The sequence below is a fragment of the Mobula birostris genome, chromosome 2 (assembly GCF_030028105.1).
Source record: "Mobula birostris isolate sMobBir1 chromosome 2, sMobBir1.hap1, whole genome shotgun sequence".
NCBI classification, from domain to species: Eukaryota; Metazoa; Chordata; class Chondrichthyes; order Myliobatiformes; family Myliobatidae; genus Mobula; species Mobula birostris.
The window spans coordinates 219,036,178-219,063,831 of record NC_092371.1 but is presented as its reverse complement, the minus strand read 5'-3'; the positions used below and the strand labels follow the sequence as shown (position 1 = coordinate 219,063,831).

General features: G+C 42.5%; 1 protein-coding gene across 2 annotated transcripts in view; it reads right to left on the bottom strand.

Annotated features, from left to right (window-relative positions):
- The window catches only part of LOC140194082 (protein eva-1 homolog A-like), a 309,431-nt gene that overhangs the window by 281,354 nt on the left and 423 nt on the right, over window positions 1–27,654 (bottom strand). The window lies entirely within an intron of this gene.

The window sequence follows — 27,654 nt, the reverse complement described above, 5'->3', positions numbered from 1 at the left end:
CAGGAGATGTATAGATGCGTGATCTTCTGAGGTAACATTGGTAGCACAGAAAGAGCACTAACTGAATAAGCTCAAGACAGTATCAAATACATACGTCTACTGCAATCTACTTAAGAAGCTTCCAGAATGTCAACTCTTCACACATTTCATTTTAAAGATATTGCTCTTCCCTTCATATACTGTACCATCATTCTGGTATCCTATAACTCACATGATCTACATTAATAGAATTGGCAGGCAACTCAAATTCTAACTTAGGATCAATATTCTGATGGAACACAGTGTTGGGAAATGTATCGTCATAGTGGAAAGCCAGTGGAAAGTGGCCAGAGTGTGAGTAGGCCAGTGAAGGAGTGGAGCTTTGAGGCTTTGACTCAAGAGGCTTCGACGAGAAGAGGCGGAGGACAAGCTTGCTCACAGTTAGTTTTTACAATGTCTCCTGAGACGGTGATGTGCCTCTCATGTGAGATGTGGCAGTCTTGGGGGAACGCCCCTCTCCCGCAGAGTCACATCTGCCAGAAGTGCATACGGCTGGGCGATCTGGAAGACCGTGAAAGGAATCTGGAGCAGCAGCTGGATGACCTTCGACTCGTAAGGGAGAATGAGGCAGTCATAGATGAGAGCTACAGGGAGGTAGTCCACCTAGGCTGTCGGAAGCAGGTCGTTGGGTGACAGTCAGAGGGGAGAAAGTGAAGGTGAGCAGACAGGTAGTGCAAAGCACCCCTGTAGCCACTTCCCTGAATAATAAGTTTACCATCCTGGATACTGTTGGCGGGGACGACCGACCAGGTGTGAGCCACGGTGGCAGGGCCTCCGGCACTGAGTCTGACCCTGTGGTGCAAAAGGGTGGGATGGAGAAGAGGAGAGCTGTCGTCATTGGAGACTCTATAGTCAGGGGAGCAGACAGGAGATTTTGTGGACGTGAGAAGGACACCCGCATGGTTTGTTGCCTCCCGGGTGCCAGGGTCCCGGATGTCTCTGACCGGGTGCACGACATCCTGGTACGAGAGGGAAAGCAGCCAGAAGTCTTGATACATGTTCGGACCAACGACATAGGCAGGAAGAGGGATGAGGTCCTGAAGTGTGAGTTTCGGGAATTAGGCAGAAGGCTGAAGAACAGGACCTCAAGGGTAACGTTCTCAGGATTGCTGCCAGTGCTACGTGACAGTGATGGCAAGAATTGGAGGAGATGGCAGTTGAATGCGTGGCTAAGGAGTTGGTGCAGGGAGCAGGGTTTTAGATTTTTAGATCATTGGGATCTCTTCTGGGGAAGGTGGGACCCGTACAGATTGGATGGGTTGCACCTGAACTCGAGGGGGAGCAATATCCTTGCAGGTAGGTTTGCTAGCATGGTTTGGGAGGGTTTAAACTAATTTGCGAGGGGGATGGGACCCAGAGCGATAGAGCAGTGAAAGAAGTGCATGGAGTAAAGCCAGATCTAACATACAGAGAGGCTTTGAGGAAAGAGAAGCAGAATAAACGGTGTAAAGACGGTAAGGTAGAAGGGCTGAAATGTGTGTACCTCAATGCAAGAAGCATCAGGAACAAAGGTGATGAACTGAGAGCTTGGATACATACATGGAATTATGATGTAGTGGCCATTACAGAGACTTGGCTGGCACCAGGGCAGGAATGGATTCTCAATATTCCTGGATTTCAGTGCTTTAAAAGGGATAGAGAGGGTGGGAAAAGGGGAGGAGGTGTGGCATTACTGGTCAGGGATACTATTACAGCTACAGAAAGGGTGGGTAATGTAGCAGGATCCTCTTTTGAGTCAGTATGGGTGGAAGTCAGGAACAGGAAGGGAGCAGTTACTCTATTGGGGGTATTCTATAGCCCCCTGGTAGCAGCAGAGATACAGAGGAGCAGATTGGGAGGCAGATTTTGGAAAGGTGCCAAAATAACAGGGTTGTTATCATGGGTGACTTTAACTTCCCTAATATTGATTGGCACCTGATTAGTTCCAAGGGTTTAGATGGGGCAGAATTTGTTAAGTGTGTCCAGGATGGATTCCTGTCACAGTATGTGGACAGGCGGACCAGGAGGAATGCCATACTAGATCTAGTACTAGGTAATGAACTGGGTCAGGTCACAGATCTCTCAGTGGGTGAGCATCTGGGGGACAGTGACCACCGCTCCCTGGCCTTTATAATTATCATGGAAAAGGATAGAATCAAAGAGGACAGGAAAATTTTTAATTGGGGAAAGGCAAATTATGAGGCTATAAGGCTAGAACTTGAGGGTGTGAATTGGGATGATGTTTTCGCAGGCAAATGTACTATGGATATTTGGTCGATGTTTAGAGATCTCTTGCGGGATGTAAGGGATAAATTTGTCCCGGTGAGGAAGATAAAGAATGGTAGGGTGAAGGAACTATGGGTGACAAGTGAGGTGGAAAATCTAGTCAGGAGGAAGAAGGCAGCATACATGAGGTTTAGGAAGCAAGGATCAGATGGGTCTATTGAGGAATATAGGGAAGCAAGAAAGGAGCTTAAGAAGGGGCTGAGAAGAGCAAGAAGAGGGCATGAGAAGACCTTGGCGAGTAGGGTAAAGGAGAACCCCAAGGCATTCTTCAATTATGTGAAGGAAAAAAGAATGACAGGAGTGAAGGTAGGACCGATTAGAGATAAAGGTGGGAAGATGTGCCTGGAGGCTGTGGAAGTGAGCGAGGTCCTCGATGAATACTTCTCTTCGGTATTCACCAATGAGAGGGAACTTGATGATGGTGAGGACAATATGAGTGAGGTTGATGTTCTGGAGCATGTTGATATTAAGGGAGAGGAGGTGTTGGAGTTGTTAAAATACATTAGGACAGATAAGTCCCTGGGGCTTGACGGAATATTCCCCAGGCTGCTCCATGAGGCGAGAGAAGAGATTGCTGAACCTCTAGCTAGGATCTTTATGTCCTCGTTGTCCACGGGAATGGTACCGGAGGATTGGAGGGAGGCGAATGTTGTTCCCTTGTTCAAAAAAGGTAGTAGGGATAGTCCGGGTAATTATAGACCAGTGAGCCTTACGTCTGTGGTGGGAAAGCTGTTGGAAAAGATTCTTAGAGATAGGATCTATAGGCATTTAGAGAATCATGGTCTGATCAGGGACAGTCAGCATGGCTTTGTGAAGGGCAGATCGTGTCTAACAAGCCTGATAGAGTTCTTTGAGGAGGTGACCAGGCATATAGATGAGGGTAGTGCAGTGGATGTGATCTATATGGATTTTAGTAAGGCATTTGACAAGGTTCCACACGGTAGGCTTATTCAGAAAGTTAGAAGGCATGGGATCCAGGGAAGTTTGGCCAGGTGGATTCAGAATTGGCTTGCCTGCAGAAGGCAGAGAGTGATAGTGGAGGGAGTACATTCAGATTGGAGGATTGTGACTAGTGGTGTCCCACAAGGATCTGTTCTGGGACCTCTACTTTTCGTGATTTTTATTAACAACCTGGATGTGGGGGTAGAAGGGTGGGTTGGCAAGTTTGCAGACGACACAAAGGTTGGTGGTGTTGTAGATAGTGTAGAGGATTGTCAAAGATTGCAGAGAGACATTGATAGGAAGCAGAAGTGGGCTGAGAAGTGGCAGATGGAGTTCAACCCGGAGAAGTGTGAGGTGGTACACTTTGGAAGGACAAGCTCTAAGGCAGAGTACAAAGTAAATGGCAGGATACTTGGTAGTGTGGAAGAGCAGAGGGATCTCGGGGTACATGTCCACAGATCCCTGAAAGTTGCCTCACAGGTGGATAGGGTAGTTAAGAAAGCTTATGGGGTGTTAGCTTTCATAAGTTGAGGGATAGAGTTTAAGAGTCGCGATGTAATGGTGCAGCTCTATAAAACTCTGGTTAGGCCACACTTGGAGTACTATGTCCAGTTCTGGTCACCTCACCATAGGAAGGATGTGGAAGCATTGGAAAGGGTACAGAGGAGATTTACCAGGATGCTGCCTGGTTTAGAAAGTATGCATTATGATCAGAGATTAAAGGAGCTAGGGCTTTACTCTTTGGAGAGAAGGAGGATGAGAAGAGACATGATAGAGGTGTACAAGATAATAAGAGGAATAGATAGAGTGGATAGCCAGCGCCTCTTCCCCAGGGCCCCACTGCTCAATACAAGAGGACATGGCTTTAAGGTAAGGGGTGGGAAGTTCAAGGGGGATATTAGAGGAAGGTTTTTTTACTCAGAGAGTGGTTGGTGCGTGGAACGCACTGCCTGAGTCAGTGGTGGAGGCAGATACACTAGTGAAGTTTAAGAGACTACTAGACAGGTATATGGAGGAAATCTAAGGTGGGGGCTTATATGGGAGGCAGGGTTTGAGGGTCGGCACAATATTGTGGGCCGATGGGCCTGTACTGTGCTGTACTGTTCTATGTTCTATGTTCTATGTTCTATGTCATGCATTTTGCTAGGAGACTATTTTCTAAATGGGGAGAAAATTCAAATACCTGAAGTGCAAAGGGACTTGGGAGTCCTTGTGCAGGATTCTCTAAAGGTCAATTTGCAGGTTGAGTTGGCAAATGCGATATTAGCATTCATTTCAAGAGTACTCAAATATACTGTAAAAGCAAGTAGTGTTGAGGCTTTATAAAGCACTGGTGAGGCTTCACGGAGTATTGTGAGCAGTTTTGGGCCCCTTATCTTAGAAAGGATGTGCTGACATTGGAGAGGATTGAAGAATGATTCTGGGATTGAAAGGTTTGTCATATGAAGAGCGTTTGATGTACTCAGTAGAACCCAGACGAAGGAGGGGTGACCTAATTGAGACCTATCGAACGTTGTAAGGTCTCAATAGACTGGATGTGGAGAGCATGTTTCCTCTGGTGGGTGAGTCTAGGGGTAGGGGGCACAATCTCAGAATAGAGGGGTGTCCTTTTAGAACAGAGATGAGGAGGAATTTCTTTAGCCAGAGACTGGTGAATCTGCGGAATTCATTGCCACAGGCAACTGCGGAGGCCAAGCCATTATGTATATTTAAGGCAGAGATTGATAGATTCCTGATTGGTCAGGGCATGAAGGGTTATGGGGGAAAGGCAGGAGAAGGGGAAAATTGAGAGAAAAGTGTCATGAAAAATCAGCCATGTTGAAACGATGGGGCAGACTCGATGGGCCAAATAGCCTCATTCTGAACCTATTATCTTATGGTCTTATAGTCTAATATTTGTAGACAAGAGATTTTTCTCCCCCTTTCTCCTTGTGGGGAGGTAGCTCCATGAAGAAACGTGCCAAATTAGGATTCGGCACATGGAGGTTATAAGATTGTGCCAAGACACTTGCTATGACTCCTACCTGTGCCAATACACATGCTATAAAACTTGCTTTAAAACCCATCTACCACCATCTCTGCTACACGTAATTATCCTTGTCTCCACATTTTGATTTATTAGACAATTTCTATACAGGGCAAATTCATCCAAATCCAAAGAACTATATTCCCTCATTCCACTTAAGATCTTGACTGTGCCGAACAATTAGACTTCAGGCATATTGGGTACACTACGTTAGGTGCTAAGGAAAGCACTAATGCCAAATGTGAAGACACGAACAAAAAAGAGAAAAAAATCATAACATTGGGATATTTTCATTTTAAGAAATCATTAAAATGCTTTGGCCCCCTTTAAAACATAACATTTGCATTTTTGCAGATGCTGCCTATTTACAGGACCGGCAGCTGTCAAGTTCTTCATAAGCCGACCCAAGGGAAGCAAGTCAACACTTTAAAAGATCCTTCAGTGACAGCTGCCCCTTGGCTGCGAGCAGCCCCACTCTCCTGTGGTCAGTGGCCGCTCAGATCAATTGACTGAAGGGCAGTCATCAATTACCTTTTTAAATGAGAAATTCAGGGGAGGCTTATTTCAAAACAAGACACACAAAAACAACACTGCAGAAGGACACTTTAAATCATGTGATTACTTACTATTTTGAGTAATTTATGAAGGTTGTAAATTGTGAAGATTGTAAGATGCATCCTTTTTTCCAATTTCTATCGTTAAGTAGTTAAAATAATCCATGTTGATTGCATAACACTACTCAACGTGTCCATACCATACTTCTGTTCCTTGCCTGTCGAAGCAACAGGGCCCGGCTCCTAGAACAAGGGATGACCTGATATTTGGACGATTTAAATGCCAAGTCGGATAGATTGAAAAGGAAAGTCCAAAAGCAAGGTTCAGGCCTGTTCTGCGACATTTGCTCTGCTCTCCTCTATTAGCCTGCTCTGGCTACTCCAGGCTTTGTGTCTACGGACTCACTTTCATTCTGAACGATGTTTTCTTATTTTATTGTATGTAAGATTTGTTTTTTTCTCTCTCTCTCCCTGCACATTGGGTGTTTGTTGGATTTTTTCAGTGGGTTCTTGTTTTGTGGCTGCCTGTAAGGAGATGAATCTCGAGGTTGTATAATATATATATCCTTTGCTAATAAATGTACTTTAAACTTTGAATTTTGGATTCCACTGGAAAAGCAATCCAACTTTCAACACTTAGCACACTGAGGGAATAAAGTGGAACATCAATTTTCTCCTTTGCCCTTTGCTAGAAATGTAAATATAATGTATGATGAGTGGGACATCAAATCAGTTGGTGTTACGGAGTATTCTGTAGTTATGTGAACATAGCAGATATTAATTCAAACAAGGACCAGTCTTCAGTTCTTATTGTAAATGTTAATAAGTTCAGGATGTTTTGAAATTAACCTTCAGTTTTTTTTTGTAAATTACAAGCAGTAAATTGAAATTAAAATCACAGACTGCTCCACATCTAAGAGATTTCATATGCTAGAGCCAAGCATGAAGACAATGGGCTTGTATCAAATCAGGCAACATGGCGACATTATATGCAACGTTGTGACCTTAGTGCAAGCTTGAAAACCAGACAGATGTTGTCACTTAGCATATCAAGCATGGTCACAGGTATAGGCAATCAATAGTTTCTGTGTACCTGTCATATTTTTGTACTCAGAGACAGTCCTGACAACATTAATTAAGGGTGTCTGTCTCTCTGTTGCTAAAAGGTTTTAGAATACTTGTGACAATTTGTTTCTCCCAAAGGTGCTTGGACCTTCAAAGGTGTCTTATCAATTACAATGTGTTTCCACTATGTATCTTAAAGGAACCATTTGTCATCCCAAATATTGAAGTAAACAAAGTCATTGTAACTATTAAAATTGTATTGAATCAACTACTGTTACCTTTGATCTTAAGGGTATAAAAACGTGATGTACCTTTGGGTTTGTGAGCCTCTACCATGACTGTCTCCAGAATGATGCCTGTGTGTTGTGCTGAATAAAGACTTCTATCTCACCAGTTTCAATGTCTCTCCGGTGACTTCGATCAAAGTCACAACAGTTGACATTAGAGATAAAATTTAATTTGATTGTCTGGCCAATCCATTTTATATCACTGTTGCGCACATCATTCATGTATAAAACCTGATAGTTCGATGAATTTGAAAGTAATGTTATCAACTGAAGAAAGGATCCAATTTGCAACAATTTAGTAACATCATTGAAATGACGGGTTTGTACTAATTTTAATCTAATTTTAAGAAAAGTTAGAAAATACAGCTGACTAACAACTAACCAAATCAGAGGGGATATTTCACAGCTTGTTTTAGTAACATAATTGTCACTTCACACAAAAGGTTAATGGTAAACATGAAAAAATTAGCAGATGCTGGAAATCCAAAGCAGCACATAAAATGCTGCTTTGGAAGACAGCAGGCCAGGCAGCATCTACAGAGATGAATAAACAGTTGATGTATCGGGCTGAGACCCTTCTTCAGGAATGGAAAGGAAGGGGGAAGATGCCAGAATGAAAATGTGTGGGGAGGGGAAGGAGGATAACTAGAAGGTGATAGGTGAAGCCAGGTGGGTAGGAGAGGAAGGAATCTGACAGGAGAGGAGATTGAACCAGAGGAGAAAGGGGAGGAGGAGGGAACTCAGGAGGAAGTGATGGGCAGGTGAGAAGAAGAAAGAGCCCAGAGGTGGAGAATAGAAGAGGAGGGAAGGGGGAGCAAAAAAAGGTTAATGATGCAGCATCAGAAATAATCAGCTAGCTTTTTAAGGGATTCAGATTCTTGACAGTATGAGGCCAATGTAACCAACATAAAGAGGGTGCATCAGTAACCTCAAGTTATACTATTTCTGTATGATTATTGGGGATGATTTCAACAAATTATATAACATGTGGTATAAAAACAATATCCGATCCAGCTGCTAACACTTTAAACCCACAAAAAATTCCAATTTGGTCTTTGTTTAATATAAAAATGAAATCTGGACTTGAAAACAAAGGCAGCATTTATTCTCTAAATGTCCTTGCTAAGGTAAAGACATAGGGGTGCTGCTTTCGAGATCTGCTGCAACCATACCAAAGGTCAGGATCGGGAATTTCACCCAGTGAGAATTAAGGAATGGAAGTGTGTCCAGGTCAGGATGGTGCATGATTTGGATGGGTAGCATTCTCAGGGACTAGTTACCTTGGTACAGCTAAGTGAAAGAGGGTCTGTAAGTCGTTATAGTGCTTTTGTAAATAGGGCATACTTCAGACGGTGTGTACCAGCAATGAAGCAAGTGGATATTCAGGATGGAGGATGGAATGTCAATCATGCTGGCTTTTCTTTCCCCACAATGCCAAATTTCTTGAGCGTTATTGGTGCTGAGTTCATCTGGCTAAGTCAAGAGAAATATAATACATTCCCAACTTGTGGTTTTTGGACAGAGATTTTTTTTTTGCCAAGAGATGAGTTATGTATGGCTAAGGAATTTATATTGTTAGTAATTTAATTTTCCAAGCGGTCCTCAAATGAATGCTAATGGCAGGGGATCTAGGCATGGAAATACCCTTAAATAATAAGGGTAAGAGATTAAACTCACTTGTAGGGGTCACGTATTCTGTGTTGCCCATTTATTGTGGAAACTAGTCACATCAGTGGGGGCATGGTAAAAGCGAAGGGGATAAGTTATGTATTCATGCTTATTTTGTGGCAGTTTGTAGCTTGGAACTGCAGAGGTCAGATCTTTGCTGACTGCTGAGATAACACTCAATAATGCTAAATTGTATGTCTGCTAAATGCTAATATGAAATAGGGAATTCAACTCTTTGGAGTAATCATTGGAGTTGTAGGTGTGTCACGCAAGTAGAACAACTCCATGGGGCCGCAGGCTGGCGGCAATTATTTAGTTTTGATTTTGGATCAGTTTGGAACAGTTTTGCCAGTACATCACTTTTCATGGGGAAAGACAATGTTTGGCACTTCAGTGGCAAGTTGCATTCATGCCCAAATGCTATCAGGACTTTAGGCAGTAGAAATGAACAAAAACAGCGTGTGGGAGACCATCACAAAAGCAGCTGTGATGGGAGGGCAAGCAGGCACAGGACGAGTGGCTGCCAGTCGACCTCACTGACTCTGTGAGCAAGTGAGTCTGATCAGTATTTCCAGCTTCTGTTCAACTCAGTCCTGATTGTTATGGTCTGGGCTTAGCTGGGAGGGAAGGGGAAAACAGAAGGCACACAGAAGAGCTCCATTTCCACTCAGATGAAGATGCTACAGCCCTGAAGCAGCTGACAGATAAATCCCCATTCATCCTACTGGTCTCCCAAATGCTTGTTTGTAAGGGGCATCCACAGATTGGGCATGTATAATCCTGGAAGGACCTGCAAGGGTAATATTTTACTTTTATTAGACAATATGGAAAGATTTGACACAGAAAGTAAGCTATTACCCATCGAATAAGTGCCAGCTCTTGCATAACAGCCCAACCACTCCCATTTCCTTGTTCTTTACCCATAGGCCTCTAAATTCAGCAAAATGGCGCCAGAGAGCAACACGACCATTGGCAACATCCTGCTGACCATTCACAAAACTACTTCTTTTATTTCTTCCTCTTTCAAATATGATTCTGCTAAGCTGCGTGTGATTGGAACCTGTGATTTACATTTTGATGGTGTGTTTTAGGGCTGTTTGAGCGATCTGGCACGTTGCTGTTTCCAAGGGAGTTCGTTGAGGTTTGGAGCGGAGTGCGTGGCCTGAAGACAGGGAGCAACTCCATGATCGACTCCGTCGCTTCCCTCCGATTGAGGTGTTGAGAAAGGTTGAAGCTGACGAGGACGAGCAGGGGTTTGGTTCCATCTGCCCGCCTCCCCTGACTGAGGTGGCTGCTGTCTGGGGTAAGTACAGAAGTCTTGGGATCCATGTTACCAGGATTGATCGGTGAGGCTGTGGACTCATCTTGGGAGATTTTGAGATTCATGGGTTATGTGTTTCTGGATTCTGGCTACTCTTTTTCTTTTGCTGTTTTTTAAGCTGCTCGATCGATGCAGACTGGGACACCTTGGCAAAGGATGTCTCTGCGGCCTGCAGTGGGCTACTGGTGCAGTGCTGAACTGAGCTAAACTGAATACTCTGGACTCCTGGATTGATGTTTGATATTCTTAGTGTTGTTCACTCGCTTTTTGCTATTTGCACAATTTGTTCCTTTTTTTGCTCATTGGGTGCCTGATGTTTTCTTGAACGGGTTCCAAGGTGTTTCTTTGTTACGTAGTGGCCTGCAGGAGGACGACTCCCAGAGTTGTATCCTGGATACATACTTCGGTAAGAGTTGCACTTTTGAATCTTTGAAATTACTTTCCCTCAAGTGCCTATCCAAATCTGTTTTGAAAGCCATAATTAACTCTACTTCTTCCAGCTTTACTGCAGTTAATTCCTGATCATAACTTGAATTATATGATTTCCCATTATTGTCTTTACTTCATGTACTTACTCCGGGACATACTCAACTGGCTTAGGGTGTATCATCTACATTCAGCTCAATTCAAATGGGAGAGAGAGAAAAATTAAAAAACAAAAATAAAATCCAAAACTATCAATGCCAAATTCTTCACCCACGCTAGTCAGAGGAAATATTAGGGATTATGATAGAACTATTTTTAATTAGCCCGTAAATTAGCCCGTAGCACTCACATTGTTTGTCTCATTCAGGATGTCCTTCATTTCACAGTCCCATTGTAAAACAAGAGTCTGAGTCATTGTAACGATGACGCCTCACCAGGTTACAAGCTTTTTGATAAACTAAGCCTTTCAAGGATTATTCAGTTACATATTGTTTTACTCATGCAAATCGGTACCTGGTGTATTAAATGACTTCAAAAATTATTTGGTTTAGAATAATTTTTACTTTTACCCTTGAGCTGTCAAGGTGATCTGAGGTGGGTCCTCAGGATCCGTTGCCCAAGGCCTATTTGGCACACCGAGCTGCACGCCCTCTCTGGATACCTGTTACGTGTAGAGAATCAATTTGTTCAGGCCTCCACACCCACAAAAGTGAACGTGGGTGGGCAGGGGCTCTGAGTGGAAATCTGGGCAATGGGCCCATGTTTTCCCTGCCAACATTTTTTCCCATGTTTTTGTGTTCCAATTTCCTGAAAGTATTAGCTGCTTGATATGAATAATTTCTTCAGAGATCAACTTTGTTTAATTATTCATGAAAAGAACAATGTACAGATAGCATATGTATAAACATACTGCAGATATTAAGCATCTACTCTCTCTGACCTCAAGGTTGATGCTTGACAGTCAAGTCAATCAGCAAGGTAGCAGTGAATTTTTGTCTATTCTTACCCAGAGAACCCTTACTTATTTTTAGTAGGTACTAATATATAATGTTCAAAATTAAACTAGTTCTCATCCTCAATGAAATCAGCTACTTTAATGAATCTTGGATGGTGACAGGAGCAAGATAATTGAGTGTTGTTATAGGCACAGCACTGCACTCAACATCAGTAAGACCAAAGAACTGATTGTGGACTTCAGAAAGGGTAAGACGAGAGAACACGCACCAATCCTCATAGATGGATCAGGAGTGGTGAGAGTGAGCTATTCCAAGTTCCTAGATATCAATACCTCCAAGGATCTAACCTGGACCCAACATATCAATGTGACTATAAAGAAGGCAACGCACTGGCTAGATTTCATTAGTAGTTTGGGAAAATTTGGAATGTCACCAAAGACATTCACAAATTTCTATAGAGAGCATTCTGACTGGCTGAGTCTCCATCTGGTATTGGGGGTGGGCTACTGTAGAGGATCGAAGTAAGCTGAATAGAGTTGTAAAATCAGTCAGCTCTATCAAGGGAACTAGCCTCTGTAGTATCCAGGACATCATCAAGGAGTGGTGCCTCAAAAAGGGGACATCCATCATTAAGGACCCCTATCACTGAAGACATGCCCTCTTCTCATCAGGAAGGAAGTACAAAAGTCTAAAGACACACACTCGATGATTCAGGAACAGTTTCTTCCCCTCTGCCATCCGATTCCTGAATGAACATTGAACCCATCAACACTACCTCACTACTTTTTTATTTGTTTTTTTTTCACTACTTGCTACTTAGCAAAGATATAAAGCTGAAAATTTATAAAGCACTGGTGAGGCCTCACTTGGTGTATTGTGAGTGGTTTTGGGCCCTTTATCTTAGAAAGGATGTGCTGAAATGGGAGAGGGTTCAAAGGAGGTTTACAAAAATGATTCCAGGATTGAATGGCTTGCACTTAAAGAGCATTTGATGGCTCTGGGCCTGTATTCACTGGAATTCAGAGCAATGAGAGTTGACCTCATTGAAACCTATCAAATGATGAAATGCCTCGATAGAGTGGATGTGGAGAGGATGTTTCGTATGGTGGGAGATTCTAAGACCAGCCTCAGAATAGAGGGGCATCCTTTTAGAACGGAGATGAGGAATAATTTCTTTAGCCAGAATCTGTGGAATTCTTTGCCAGGGGCAGCTGTGAAGGCCAAGTCTGATTTAAGACATAGATTCTTGATTGGTCAGGGCATGAAGGGATAGGGAAAAAGGCAGGAGATTGGGGTTGAGAGGAAAATTGATATCAGCCATGATAAAATGGCGGAGTAGACTCCTCGGGCCAAATGGCCTAATTCTGCTCCTACATCTTATAGTTTTATTTGATTTAACTAGTTAATATATTTTTTCTTAATTCAGTTTTTTTCTCTCTATTATCATGTATTGCATTGTACTGCTGCCACAAAGTTAACAGATTTCATGACATATGCCAGTGATATTAAACCTGATTCTGATTCTGAACAAACCTGGTATCTTTACAGCTACAGCTACTTACTGGACAAACTCAAAGTCAACAGGGACATGAATTACTTAAATCGATCTAGCCTTTCGGGGATCTTCTTTCTCTCCCAACTCTCTTACTAGCTAACTGAGATCAGTTAGTAAATCCTTCACATTAAGCATAGAAGCCAAATTCAGGTTATCATACGAGTACCTGACCTGGTTCACAGGAAATTCTGACCTATTTAAAACCATCAGTAACTTCTAGTTTTTATGAGGCATTGAACCATTCAAAAATATCAGGGCTCATGGATGTCCATTGTTGCTAAGATGAAAAATATGTAACTGTACTTTCTGGATATACAATAATTGCAATGATGCTTGTTAATTCTCCACATACTTTCTTCACAGCGCAACACTTCTCTCTTTCATTGCCAAGAAAATGAAGCATGTTTTGATGGTGATGGTAACGGGTGAAATTAAAAATCAGCTATGGGGGAAGATGGGATGGGGAAGAGGGGCATGGTTACTTTGGAGGTCATGAACTACAATCATTTATCCAGTTAATTTTATTTAATAAACTACTAATATACCTCCATTTTTAGAAGTAAATATGAGGGAATGCAAGTAATGAAATCTGTTCTGGAAGTATTAGATGCAAATTATTTTCCCCTTCAAATAAAACATCCCATTAGGTGACTATTCATTTTGCACAGCCAGTTCCCACCAGATTGTGACTCAGTGGGAAAGGCTCTTATCTAAACCCATTCACTTTCACTGATTTAATAGTACAGCTGCATCCATTTAAAAGCCCCTTGTCTCCGTGGGTTTTCATTCATGCTCTTTCTATGAACAGAACGCAAAGAGGGGAGAGAGGAGGAAGGCTAAACAAGCCCAGTTTCATTTAAAGGTGAGGTGGACGGAGGTGACATTCAATAGAGAGGCAGAGAGCACTATGTAGGGAACAATCAACTACACAAAGCAACCTACTGGGGTCAAGCACCATATCATCATTATCAGCACAACTTGCTGATAATACCTCCATGTCCCCACTAATGACATGTACTTCAGTGCATGAAAACATGACAAAACTGAGCTGGGGTTAAGCTAGGTCAACCCCTTATTTCAACGTTGCCCAAACTAGAATGAGGCAAATAGCTGAATAAATGCTCCAGCAAATGGGCAAGTTGATGAGCTATACCTTTTCCAGGCACTTATTTTTCTGCAGAACCAACCCTGGCCTATAATTATTGCTAACCTTCGAGTGTCATGTTCCTTTTTTAGCTTGAAGCAGATCAGCATTTTTTTTAAAGCCAGATCCAACAAAAATTGTACTTTCAGAGTTGTCATTACAGTGTGAAAAGATATCATTAAGAATAAATGTTCAAACTGGGTAGGGAAAAGCTACTTTTGAACCCAGGTGCTGTTAAATTACTGTCATCTACTTTGCTCCCCTGCTGAATGATGGCCTTTATATCAAATATCACCCAACTTTGTAGGTAATTCACCATTCAGAAACAGTAACAACTAATTCAGCATACCTGCTGGTGGGATATAAAAAGACTAGAAAGATCCAAATTACAGTTTAAATTTTGGTTACTGTTTCTCAAATCTATATAATAAAAGTTACCAAATCTTTCTTACTGACCTGAACAGGATGAACCACAATCATAACTGACTGCAATTCCATAATAACCTAATCTGGATAATTTTCAGACTTTACAATACCACCTCTCCTATTTCTCTCCTATTTATTCTTTTAGATAACTGAAAATAAACAACTCATGGAAGACTAATGGAATAAATAGTGGACTAACCTTAAAATATAACGTCGTGCTAAAATTCTAGTAACTCCAAGTATGCGGTGGCAGCTAACATAAAAGATATTCTGGAAATAGAAATGGACTGATTATTCAGTTCTGTGCACAAAATCACCGCAGAATACAAACATACAAAATACTTTTGCATCCGTATTGTTTGAATTCATTGCTTTGAGACGTGTAGTTGCTGAGAATCCAGTTCTCAGATCAGTGTCTGAGAAAATGAGACAGTCTTCAGTTTTTTTTCATTGAATGATATTATCTCCTGGGTTCTCTGCATCTTATACCAAAAATAAATTGTGGCTCCTTTCTCCCTCCAAGTTCTACCTTACTTAATGAGCATCTTTTTGAGCATTTGGACTCTCTTCTGCCGTATAGGTAATATGAATGGAATTTGCAAATAAAGCTCTTTTCTTGTTGCCTGCAATCTGTACTGAATTGCAGCCTCTCATATTTCATAAATTATTTTTGTACCAATCTATAGATGGACTCTTCTGCTACCTTACTTGTCGAATAAACCTGAAAAATTTGCAGAATTAGATTTATGTGACATTTACCAGAAGCTTTGCTGTACTGTTCATGGAATAAACTTCTTCAATTGGTTCACAAAAGACGTTCACCTTGAGTAATGACTGAAAATGAAGTACTGCATTAATATTACTGAGTTCCAAATATGAGGATCAATTACTCATTCCAGCAAACGGGTAAAATATAATGGATCAACATAGTTCCAAGTCATGCTTTGATCCTGTCACTTCATGAGCTATCAACAAAAGAAGTGCAAAGTAGAATGGAATTAGATCATCGACAGTCAAAACTTAACTGAATTTGAAAACTTAACACATGTGGTGCATGCAAGCTCACTTTCAATGTTAAGAGAAATTTGGATGGTAGGGGTATGGTTGGCTCTGGTTCTGATGCAGATCTATGGGAGTAAGTAGTTTTAAGTGGTTTGGCATAGACTAGATGGGCAGAAGGGCCTGTTCCTGCACTGTAATTTTCTATGATTCTATAACCCTTAAGGCTGATTTATACTTGTACATCAACTCGACACCATAACCTACACAAGAGACCTACGTGCGTTGTGAGCATTTATACTTGTGCGTTTGTGTGTCTGCGCCGCTCTGCAATTCGCGAATATCACGCATGCATACACACCTGTCCATGTAAGGCTTCATGGTTATGGTAGTCTTTCTCGGGGTAAACAAGAAGTGAGCGTCTTTTTTCGTAAAAGCGAAATGTATCCTCCATAATTTCGGAGGTCTATAAAGCTTTATGGAAAGCATTGCAGCCAGAGTTTCTTCCCTGCCCTTCAGTTGCCCAATGGGAAGATATTGCAGCTTAGGAGGAAAAGCGATGCTACCAAGCGGACCATTCACAGCTCTTGCGGTCTGCATTGCCGCGACACGTAGTTACATTTTCGGAGAGATGCACGTCAGGCTACGGCGTAGGGATCCGCATAGGCACTGCATAGGGTTCGCAGCCTCGCCGTACCTACAGCATCGAATTGACGCAGAAGTATAAATCAGCCTTTATTGTGAAATTGGTCATTTCATAGCTGGTATAAGAACGGCTGTAACAGAAGCCTGAATATTGGAATGGAAAATAGTACCCAAGGAGACAGCAGGCTGAAGGAAAACAAATAACTACTTAATTGACCCTCAAAAGAATTAAGGACTTCAGCAAAAAATAAAACAAGTAAACAACAGGAATTCTGCAGATGCTGGAAATTCAAGCAACACACATCAAAGTTGCTGGTGAACGCAGCAGGCCAAGCAGCACCTGTAGGAAGAGGTGCAGTCGACGTTTCAGGCCGAGACCCTTCGTCAGGACAAGTAAAACAAGTAATACAGGTATTAACTGTATAGAGGCTTTCACAGTAGCACAGCGCCTGAGCTACAACCTCAGAGCACCAGCAGCAACCCAAATTCAATCCTGGCCAGCAGCACCGTCTGGAGTTTGCAGAATCTTCCCTTGACTACATAGATTTCCCTCAGGTGCACCAGTGTTCTCCCACATCACAAAGAAATGTGAGTTGGCACCATAATCGGCCACTGAAAATTGGCCCTTATGTGTACGTGAGAATGACAGACTCTGCGTGGAATCGATGGGAATGTGGGAAAAATAAAAGAATGGACAAATGTAAGTAAATAGGCACTTCGCTTCATTTTTAGCAGGATCTCAGTAGGCCTAAGAGCTTGTTTCTGATCTGTACAATTCTATGGTACGTTCTTCCATCCATAGCCTATTCAGTAAAATGAAAGCCAATCGTACAGCTAATATCTGAGATTGGAGATCAGATCTGTATGAATGTATTATTTAATCTTGGAATAAATTCACACAAACAACTGTGATTTCCTGCAAATTGAATTCCTGAATGGCTGCCAAGATGAAGGATGTTAAGATCTGAAGCTGCAGCAAAACTTAAGATATAGAGTATAGATGTAAACAAGAGAGAATCTACAGATGCTGGAAATCCGAGCAACACACACAAAATGCTGGAAGAACTCGGCAGGCCAGGCAGCATCTATGGAAAAGAGTACAGTCGACGTTTAGGGAGACCTGCCGAAGGGTCTCGGTCCGAAGCATCGACTGTATTCTTTTCCGTAGATGCTGTCTGGTCTGCTGAGCTCCTCCAGCATTCTGTGTATATTAAATGTAAGTAGTTTTTAAAGATTGAAGATTATTGTGCTGGTTAATGAATCTGTAAGGGGTGGGGGTGTTGAAACACATCTTTAGGCTAATACACATCTTGAAATTAAAATGCATGAATTAAGGATAATAAATAAACATGACTGAGAGTTAGTTACCCGATACAAGACAGTAGTGTGGGAATGATCAAATCCTTCGCATATTGGCAGGTTGTGATTCGTGGTGGGGCACTATACAGACCAGTGCTTGACCACAGCCTTTCACATCTATATCAACAATGTAGCCAAGTGGTCCAATTGTAATATTTCCAAGTTTACTGCGGGCATGAATTAAGTGCAATAAGAATACTATTGAGAATACAAGGGGGATTCAAGAGAAACTACACAAACTAACTGAGTGAGCAACAACATGGCAGGTGGAACGCTCTATGGAAAAATGACAAATTATCCACATAAATAGAAGGAAAAAAAATGCTAAACTAGTGAGAGACCAGGAAACATTGATGTTCAAGGAAAGCAAAGTGCCCCTTATACATGGGTCATGTTAGTGCAGCGCACAATTAGGGCGGCAAATAATATTTGTCTTTTATTGATTGCAAGCATAAAAATGGCTCACTACAATTAAACAGAACATTATGGAGATGACACCATGAATATTCTGTACAATATTGGTTTCCTTATTTAAAGATTATATAGAGACAGTGCAGCAAAGATCCTGGGAAGAATGGTCTGTCATATGAGGAGAGATTGAGTAGGATATGCCTTATTCAATAGAGTTTAAAAGAATGAGAGCTGAACTTATTGAAGAATACAAAATTCCAAACTTTACATTGTAGATGTGTGGGAGGATCCTCCCCACCCCCCCCCCACCCCGACCAAAGAGGCAGCAACTCGGGGTCACTATCTCAAAATAAGGCATAAAATATTTAGGAGTTAATTTAGGCAAAGTTCAAAATAACTTTATTATCGAAGTACATATATGTCACCATATACAACCCTGAGATTCATTTTCTTGCAGGCGTACTCAATACATCCAATAACCATAAGGAAATCAATGAAAGGCTACACCAACAGGGCTTACAACCAGCGTGCAAGAGGTAACAAACTGTGCAAATAGAAAAAAGTAAGAGAAGAAAAATAATCGTAACAATAATAAATAAGTAATGAACATCAAGAACGTGAGATGAAGAGCTCTTGAAAGTGAGTCCAGAGGTTGCAGGAACGGTTCAAAGATGAGGTGAGTGAAGCAGAGTGAAGTAATCCCCTCTGTTTTGAGAGCCTGATGGCTGAGGGGTAATAACAGTCACTGACCCTGGTGGTACGAGTCCCGAGGCTCCCGTACCTTCTTTCTGATGGCAGCAGTGAGAAGAGGGCATGGGCTGGGTGGTGGGGGTCCCTGATGATGACACTGCTTTCCTGTGACAACGCTCTGTGTAAATGTGCTCAATGCTGGGAAGAGCTTTCCCCTTGATGGACTGGGCTGTATCCACTATTTATTGTAGGATTTTCCATTGAAGGGCATTGGTGTTTCCATACCAGGCTCTAATGCCAGTCAATATACTCTCCAGCACATATCTATAGAAGTTTGCTGAAGTTTCAGATGTCATGCCAAACTCCGCAAACCCCTAAGGAAGCAGAAGTGCGCGGTGCATTCGTCATAATTACACTTACATACTTGGCCCAGGAAAGGTCCCCCAAAATGATAATACTGAGGAATTTAAAGTTGGTGACCCTCTCACCTCTGATTCTCAGATGAGGACTGACTCATGGACCTCCAATTTCCTTCTCCTAAAGTCGATAATCAGCTCCGTGGTCCTGCTGACGTTGAGTAAGAAGCTGTTGTTGTGGCACCACTCAGCCACATTTTCAGTTTCACTCCTCTATGCTGATTCGTCACCACCTCTGATTCAGCTATGACAGTGGTGTTGTCAGAAAACTTAAATATGGCATTGGAGCTTTGCTTCGCCACACAGTCATAAGTGTAAAGCAAGTAGAGCAGTACAGCATTGTGATGTACCTGTGCTGATGGAGATTGTGGAAAAGATGTTGTTGCCCAACTGAAAGACTGGGGTCTGCAAGTGAGGAAGTCGAGGATCCAACTGGAGGTATTGAGGCCAAAGTCTTGAAGCTTATTGATTAGTTTTGCAGGGGTGATAACATTGAATGCCAAGCTGTAGTCGATAAAGCTGATCCTGAGCTTCCTTCAGTTAGTCCTGACGAAGGGTCTCGGCCTGAAATGTCGACTGTACCTCTTCCTAGAGGTGCTGCCTGGCCTGCTGCGTTCACCAGCAACCTTGATGTGTGTTGATCCTGAGGTATCCATCTTTGCTGTCCTGATGCTCCAGAGTTGAGTGCAGAGCCAATAAATGGCATCTGCTGTGGACTTGTGTGTCACTGGTAAACTGGGGTGGATCCAAGTTGCTTCTCAAAGCTGTTCATCACTGGATGTCACTGGATGATAGTCACTGAAGCAGGTTACCATGTTCTTCTTGGGCACTGGTATAATTGAAGCCTGCTAGAAGCAGCTGGGTACCTCAGACTGCCAAAACGAGAGCTTAACAATCTTATTGAACACTGCAGCCAGTTGATCAGCACAGGTCCTTAGTACTTGGCCGTGTACCCCATCTGGGCCAGATGCTTTCTGTGGGTCTGCCCTCCTGAAGAATGCTGTCACCTTGCCATCAGAGACAGGGTCAACGGGGGCTGTGGGAACTTGTGATGGTTCCTCCATGTCTTGATGGTCAAAGCAAGCATAGAAAGCATTGAGCTCATCTAAAAGTGAAGCCCCCTTTTCACCTATGTCACTTGATTTCACTTTGTAAGAGGTGATAGCATTCTAGCTCTACCTCAATTGTCGAGCATCCTTCACTGATCGAAGTTTAATCTGGAATTGTCACTTCACCCATATGATGACTTTCCGGAGATCGTACCTGGACCTCCTGTAACTTTCTTGGTCACAGAACTTAAATACCTCTGATCCAGCCGCCAGCAGATTGCGGATCTCATGGTTCATCTAGGGCTTCTGGAGGGAAAGACTCTGAATGATTTTGTGGGGACAGACTCATCTACAACTGTTTTCCTTGCTCACAGGTTGATGAATTTTTGAAATTCTCTGCCCCTATGGCCTCTGGAGACTCAATCATTGATCACATTCAAAACAGAGATTGCTACATTTCTGGATATTAAATGACTCATGGGACTTGGTGCCTGAAGTAAAAGATCAGCATGGTCTCATTGAATGATGGAGCGAAAAATAAGAAACCAAATGATTCACTTTTCCTATGATAGGTAACAGAATACAAAAACAAGGATGTAATGCTGAGCCTTTATAAGGCATTGGAGAAGGTCCGAAGGAGGTCCACAGGAATAATCCCAGGAATGAAAGCCATCTCACGGGTGAAGTGGAGATTCTAGACTGGACTGGAACCAATGAGGGATGCTCGACAGCTGTGGCAGGGTTTGAATGCCATACATCAAGTGACATGGGACACAGCAGAGCCTCGCTTCCACCAGATGAGCTCAATGTCTTCTGTGCTCGCTTTGACCATCAGAACATGGAGGAACCGTCGTGCACTCCCACATCTTCCGACCATCCTTTGGTCTCAGTATCTGAAGATGACACGCGGGCTGACTTCAAGAGGGTGAATCCAAGGAAAGCATCCGGTCCGGATGGAGTACCTGGCTGAGTAATGAAGACCTGTGCCTACCAACTGGCTGGTGTGTTCACCGATATCCTCAACTTCTCGTTTTGTCGTTGTACAGTACCCACCTACTTCACGCAGGTTTCAATCAGGTCGGTGCCCAAGAAGAGTGTTGTAGCCTGCTTCAATGACCATCACCCAGTGTTTTGCACGGCTGGTGTTGAAACATATCAGCTGCTGTCAGAGGGGCAGTTTGGATCCTCTCCTATTTACCTACTGAAGCAACAGGTCCACAGCAGATGCCATGTCATGGGCTCTTCACACAACCCTGGAACATCTGGACAGCAAAGGTGCATACATCAGGATGCTCCTTATCGATTACAGCTCAGCATTTAATACCATCATCCCCTCAAAACTAATCAGCAAACTCCAACACCTGGGCCTCAATACCCCCTTCTGCAATTGGATCCTGGATTTCCTCAGTTGCAGACCCAGTCTGTTTGGATTGGCAAAACCATCTCCTCCATCAGCACAGATGTACCACAGAGACGTGGACCTAGCCCCCTGCTCTACTCATTTTACACCTATGACTATATGGCTAGGTACAACTCCAACACTATATACAAGTTTGCTGATGACACCATTGTTGTGGGCTATATTAAAGGTGTTGATGGATCAGCATACAGGAAGGAGACGGAAATTTGGCTGAGTGATGTCACAACAACAACCTCTCACTCAATGTCAGCAAAACAAAGGAACTGATTATAGGCTACAGGAGAGGAAAACCAGAGGTTCATGAGCCAGTCCTCATCAGAAGATCAGCGGTGGAGAGGGTCAGCAACTTTAAATTTCTGGGTGTCACTATCTCACAGTCTTGTACCCATTATATAAATGTAATTGCAAAGAAAGCAAGACATCACCTCTACTTCCTTAGGAGAATGCGGGAATTCAGCATGTCATCAAAAACCTTGACAAAGTTCCATAGATGTGCAGAGGAAAGTGTATTGACTGGCTGCATTAAAGCCTGGTACAGGAACACCAATGCCTTTGAGTGGAAAATCCCACAAAGGTAGTGGATTTGGCCCAGTACATCACAGGTTAATCCATCCCAACCATTGAGAACATCTACATGAAGTATTGTCATAGAAAAGTAGCATCCATCATCAAAGATCCTCACTACCCAGGCCACGCTCTTTTCTTGCTGCTGTCATCAGGTAGAAGGTACAAGTGCCTCAGGACTCGCACCACCAGGTTCAAGAACAGTATTAACATCGACTGTACTTTTTTCCATAGATGCTGCCTGGCCTGCCGAGTTCCTCCAGCGTTTTGTGTGTGTGAAACTACACTCATCTATTGAGATGTTCCCACAACTAATGATCTCACTTTAAAGACTCATCTTGTTATTACATGCTCTTGTTATTTATTGCTATTTATTTATATTTGCATTTGCACAGTTTGCTGTTCATTGATTCTGTTTACAGTTACTGTTCTATAGGTTAGTTGAGTATGCCTGCAGGAAAAGAATCTCAGGGCTGTATGTGGTGACACGTATGTACTCTGATAATAAGTTTTACTTTGACCTTTGAATGGTTGCCATATAAGGAGCATTTAATGCTGAGGACCTGTACTCATTGGGGTTTAGAAGAATAAGGGAGGATTTCATTGAAACCTATAGAAGATTGAAAGGCCTACAAGGAGTGGACACGGAGAAACTGTTTCCTATATTGCGGGAGTCTAGGACCAAGAGGCACAGCCTCAGAATAGAAGGACGTCCCTTTAGAACAGAGATGAGCAGGAATTTCTTCAGCCAGAGGGTAGTGAATCTGTGAAATTCATTGCCACAGGCAGCTGTGGAGGTCAAACCATTGGGTATACTTAAGTGAAGTTTGATAGGTTCTTGATTATTCCAGCCATCAAAGGTTACAGGGAGAAGGCAAGAGATTGCAGTTGAGAGGGATAATAAATCTGCCATGAATGAAGGTGGAGGAGACTTGATAGGCAAAATGGCCTAATTTGGCTCCTTTGTCTTGTGGTCTTATGGTCTAAAATAAATCTTTTTTTTTGTTCAAAAAATGATTATTATAATAGGCTTCTCCATGGATTGTCACCTTGTCGCGGAGGAGAAGCTTGTGTGGTCCTGAGATCCCGACAGCGATGCCGTCTGGAGCTATGCTCCTGGTAGGGTCACCCATGGCGGTAAGGTCCAGGGTGAGCTCCCTGGACAACATACTGATGACATCTGAAGGCACTTGAAAAGATCCATCAATGCAGTCTTTGAAACATCTTAAATATCAGCTGGGAAGATAGAAGAACCAGCGTTAGCGTGCTAAATGAAGCAAAAACAACACGTACTGAAGCCTACGTCATCAAGAACCAACTAAGATAGAGCGGTCATGTTGTTCAGTTGAAAGGCGAACGTTTGCCGAAACAAATCTTCTACTCCCAGTTTAAAGAAGGCAAACGTAAAAGAGGCGGACAACAGAAGAGATTCAAAGATGTCTTAAAAGCCAACATGAAGAGATGTAACATTGATATCAACAATTGGGAAACCAATGCCAAGGACAGGAAACTCTGGCAAGCCATCATCTGAGAAGGAACAGCAACTTTTGAAGCCAACAGATGTGCAGAACTGCTATACGGAACTACCTGTCCTGAATGCGGAAGAACTTTCAAAGCCAAGATTGGACTCATAAGCCACTTGAGAGCCCATAAATAGATCAACGGAACGAAGACCATCATCCTCGACCTTGAGGGATAGCCTTGACGACGATTACAATAGGATTCAGGAAAACATCAAAACACTCACTATGAAAGAAAAAATATTATTGGAAGAAAAATAGATTCAAGATTCAAGATTCAAAAGATTCAAAAAACTTTATTGTCATTCTAACCGTACATTAGCTCTGCAGGGCAGAATGAGACAGCGTTTCTCAGGGGCAGTGCAATCATAACGTAACAAAGCCAACACTAAATAATAAACATAACAATAAATAGTAAAACACAACAGCCACATGTCAATTAAAATCAGTTATAAGTGTCCAGTGCAAGTTAAAAGTGTCCAAAGCAGAGTCAGGTGGAGCAGCTATTTAGCAGTCTGACTGCCTGTGGGAGGAAGCTGTTTAGTAGCCTTGTGGTTTTAGTTTTGATGCTCCTGTAACGTTTGCCTGATGGCAGAAGAGCGAACAGTTCATGGAGAGGGTGTGAGGGGTCTTTAATGATGTACCGTGTCTTCTGGAGACATCGGCTCTGAAAGAGGTCTTGGACAGAAGGTAGGGAGACCCCAATAACCTTCTCTGCGCCCCTAACCACCCTCTGCAAGGCTTTTTTGTCGACAGCACTGCAGCTGGAGTACCAGGTTGTGATGCAAAAGGTCAGCACACTCTCAACCACGCCTCTGTAGAATGTCGTTAAGATGTTAGTGGGGAGTGATACTTGTTTAAGCTTCCTCAGAAAGTGCAATCTCTGCTGGCCCCGTTTCACAATCCCAGTGGTGTTCCTGGACCAGATGAGATTGTCCGAGATCTGCACCCCAAGGAACTTGATGTTTTCCACTCTCTCCACTGTGGAGCCACTGATGCTGAGGGGTGTGTGCTCAGGCTGAGACCATCTGAAATCGATGATCATCTCCTTGGTTTTGGTGACATTAAGCATCAAGTTGTCATCCCTGCACCAGCTCTCTAGGTGTTTGACCTCCTCCCTGTACATAGTTTCATCATTTTTGCTGATGAGCCCTACCACTGTGGTATCATCTGCAAATTTAATGATCAGGTTCTCCTTGAATCTGGCTGCACAGTCATGTGTTAGCAGTGTAAACAGCAATGGGCTAAGCACGCAGCCTTGTCGGGATCCAGTGCTCAGTGTGATGGAGTCAGAGATGTTCCTGCCAACACGGACTGACTGTGGTCTCTCTGTCAAATATTGAACTGTTTGAGGAAAGAACGGGTAAATAAGTCATGGGTGCAGACACACCACTCCTGAAACACCAGCCAAAGTCATTTGATTCCAACCCATTGGTTTATTGATCATTGCAGAAAGTCTCTCTGGTGCTTCCCGCTCCATCCCCTCTCTCATCCCCTTTTCCCAACCATCATTCCTCTCTCCTTGCCTCCTTCCCACTCTCAGTCCACAATAGAGACCCCCATATCAGAATCAGGTTTATCCTCACTCACATATGTCATAAAATTTGTATTTCCTGTGGTAGCAGTATAGTGCAAAACATAAAAGTTTTACTACAGTACTGATCGAAAATCTTAGCCACTTGAGCTGTACATAAACACAAGAAAATCTGTAGATGCTGAAAATCCAAATGAACCACATTTTGTGTGTCTAGCTATATATACATGCCTAAGACTTTTGCATAGTACTGCCGGTGTTGTCCTTTTACCTCTGACCATACTATCCCAGCCATTCTAAGTTGTTTAATTAGCAATTAAAAGATTGACACTTACACTAAACTCATAAAAAATCCAGTCTAGAAGGACTCATCGGAGTCCATTTCCCACATTTATTAAAGAAGTATCAATGGTAATGTCATTAAATTGGCCGTGAAATCATTGATAATTTATATTTCTTGCTTTCAGTTAAGCAGCATAATCTATTAAAAGCACTTGCCAGTTCTTTGTCATGTGATTATGTTCCTCTAACTTCCAGCGTAATTGCCATTTGCCAGCTTCTATGTTAAATGTCCACAGTTTTCAGATGATAGCTTATAAATCCCTAAGTGTGCCCATCACAAAAACTAAAATTGGCTTTTGAAGTTGAAGGGTTCATAAGAAGGCAAGAACATCAAAAACAGAAATATACCAACAACCCCTCATGCCCACAGCACAATTCAGTAAGAAACTTTACCCAGATGACTTAACACTACTCCCGAGTATTCCCTCAATTTCCACATCTCTGTCTTTATGAAAAACAAGTTTTCTGACCTTTGTTTAAGCATTTAGCATTTCTATTGGGATACAAGATAAGCTACACGAAGAGTCACAAATGTTATGCCCTTTCATAGAAAACATACCCTAAGCTTCAATTTTAGAACAGTATCACCCCCTACTGCACCGATGAGTTTTCTCTTTTTTTCCCTCCTCGTGTTCCTAATTCTTGAGCTGCCCACTTTCAACTGGATTCCTACAGTCAATCGGTGTAGAAGGCTGGAGACACGAGAGACCGCGGGGGCTGGAAAGGCTTTTGTTTAAAGTGGATTCAAATCCACGTTCCTGAGCTTAAAGGGTACTCCTGCTAAGTTCCTGATAACTCATTTTCTGGCAACGGTTGTGCTAAACTTAATACTGACAGGTTTCCCCCTTGTCCACCAGTCAAGAAGATAACTACAACTTTCATTCCCCCCCCCAAAAAAAATCGATATCAGAGTGTTTGATGACCATACAAAACCGGTAATCCCCTGGATAATCACTTGAAAAGAGCTTGTCAAACAAATTGTCTTTATTATGGCCTGATTAAAGACAACGGCAATTTTGGCTGTAGACTCGCGCGCAACTAACTACAGTGGTCAGTTTGAATAAACATACAAAGTCAATTAGCAGATAGGTGACAATGGCTGGTTTATAATGCTCGCAATTTAACAAATGCATCCTCAGTTCACTCTGCACAACACCCCAAAAAAGACCCGCAAAGGCGTGAAAGGGAACTAATGACCAAACCTGACTAAATATCAGGTCTACGGTCCTACATTGTCTCTTTTTCTCCCATCTCTATGCAATCCACAGCAAATTGCCCAGCGGCTGGGGAAGGAGTGGAAGAGGGACACGGTTCCGTGGTTGAAGACCGCTGACTGAAAACAGAAGGCGTTGCAGAAAGTTTTCCTTTCTGAGTTTAGCGCGTGATTTCTGCTGAGGGAGTGATCCCAGGGTTCCTCGTTATCTTAAGTTTAAAGATCGAGAAGTCACAGGCACCCAAAACACAGTTTGTCGCGATTATGATATACGGTGGTCCAGGTGATCTAAGAACGCTAAAACAAGTTTCATTACTCGCCATGGATCAGTGGGAGTTGTTTACTATCGCGTCATAAAGACACAACGTAAGAAGGAATCTCTATTTCACACCGTGCGTTCTACCATCCCAGGAAAGAAACGTAGATGTGAGAATTTAATTGCAAAGTTGAACTTCAACTTTCTAATTCTGAATGGACGCAGCTGAATTACACTTAAGTTTCTCTTAAAAATAGCAGCCGTTGATAGCAATCAGCGTGTTGCTTAAAAACATGCAACTTCAAACCATTTCACCCGTTTTCTGGTTTCAATTCAACTCTATTTAAGTTTTTTCTAAGACTTCAGTTGCGCTGTATAAATAGCTAATAAAATAACTTAACCAGAATATATATCCCCCAACGTACGACATCCAGCATTAAAACTATATATTCGCTTGGAACAAGACATTTTAAATAACGTCTATCTGAAGGGAGAAGCAGTTATTTTTTATTTCGTGTTTCAAGCAGGCTTTGATAGACCGCCTTCCAAAACAGTTTAAACA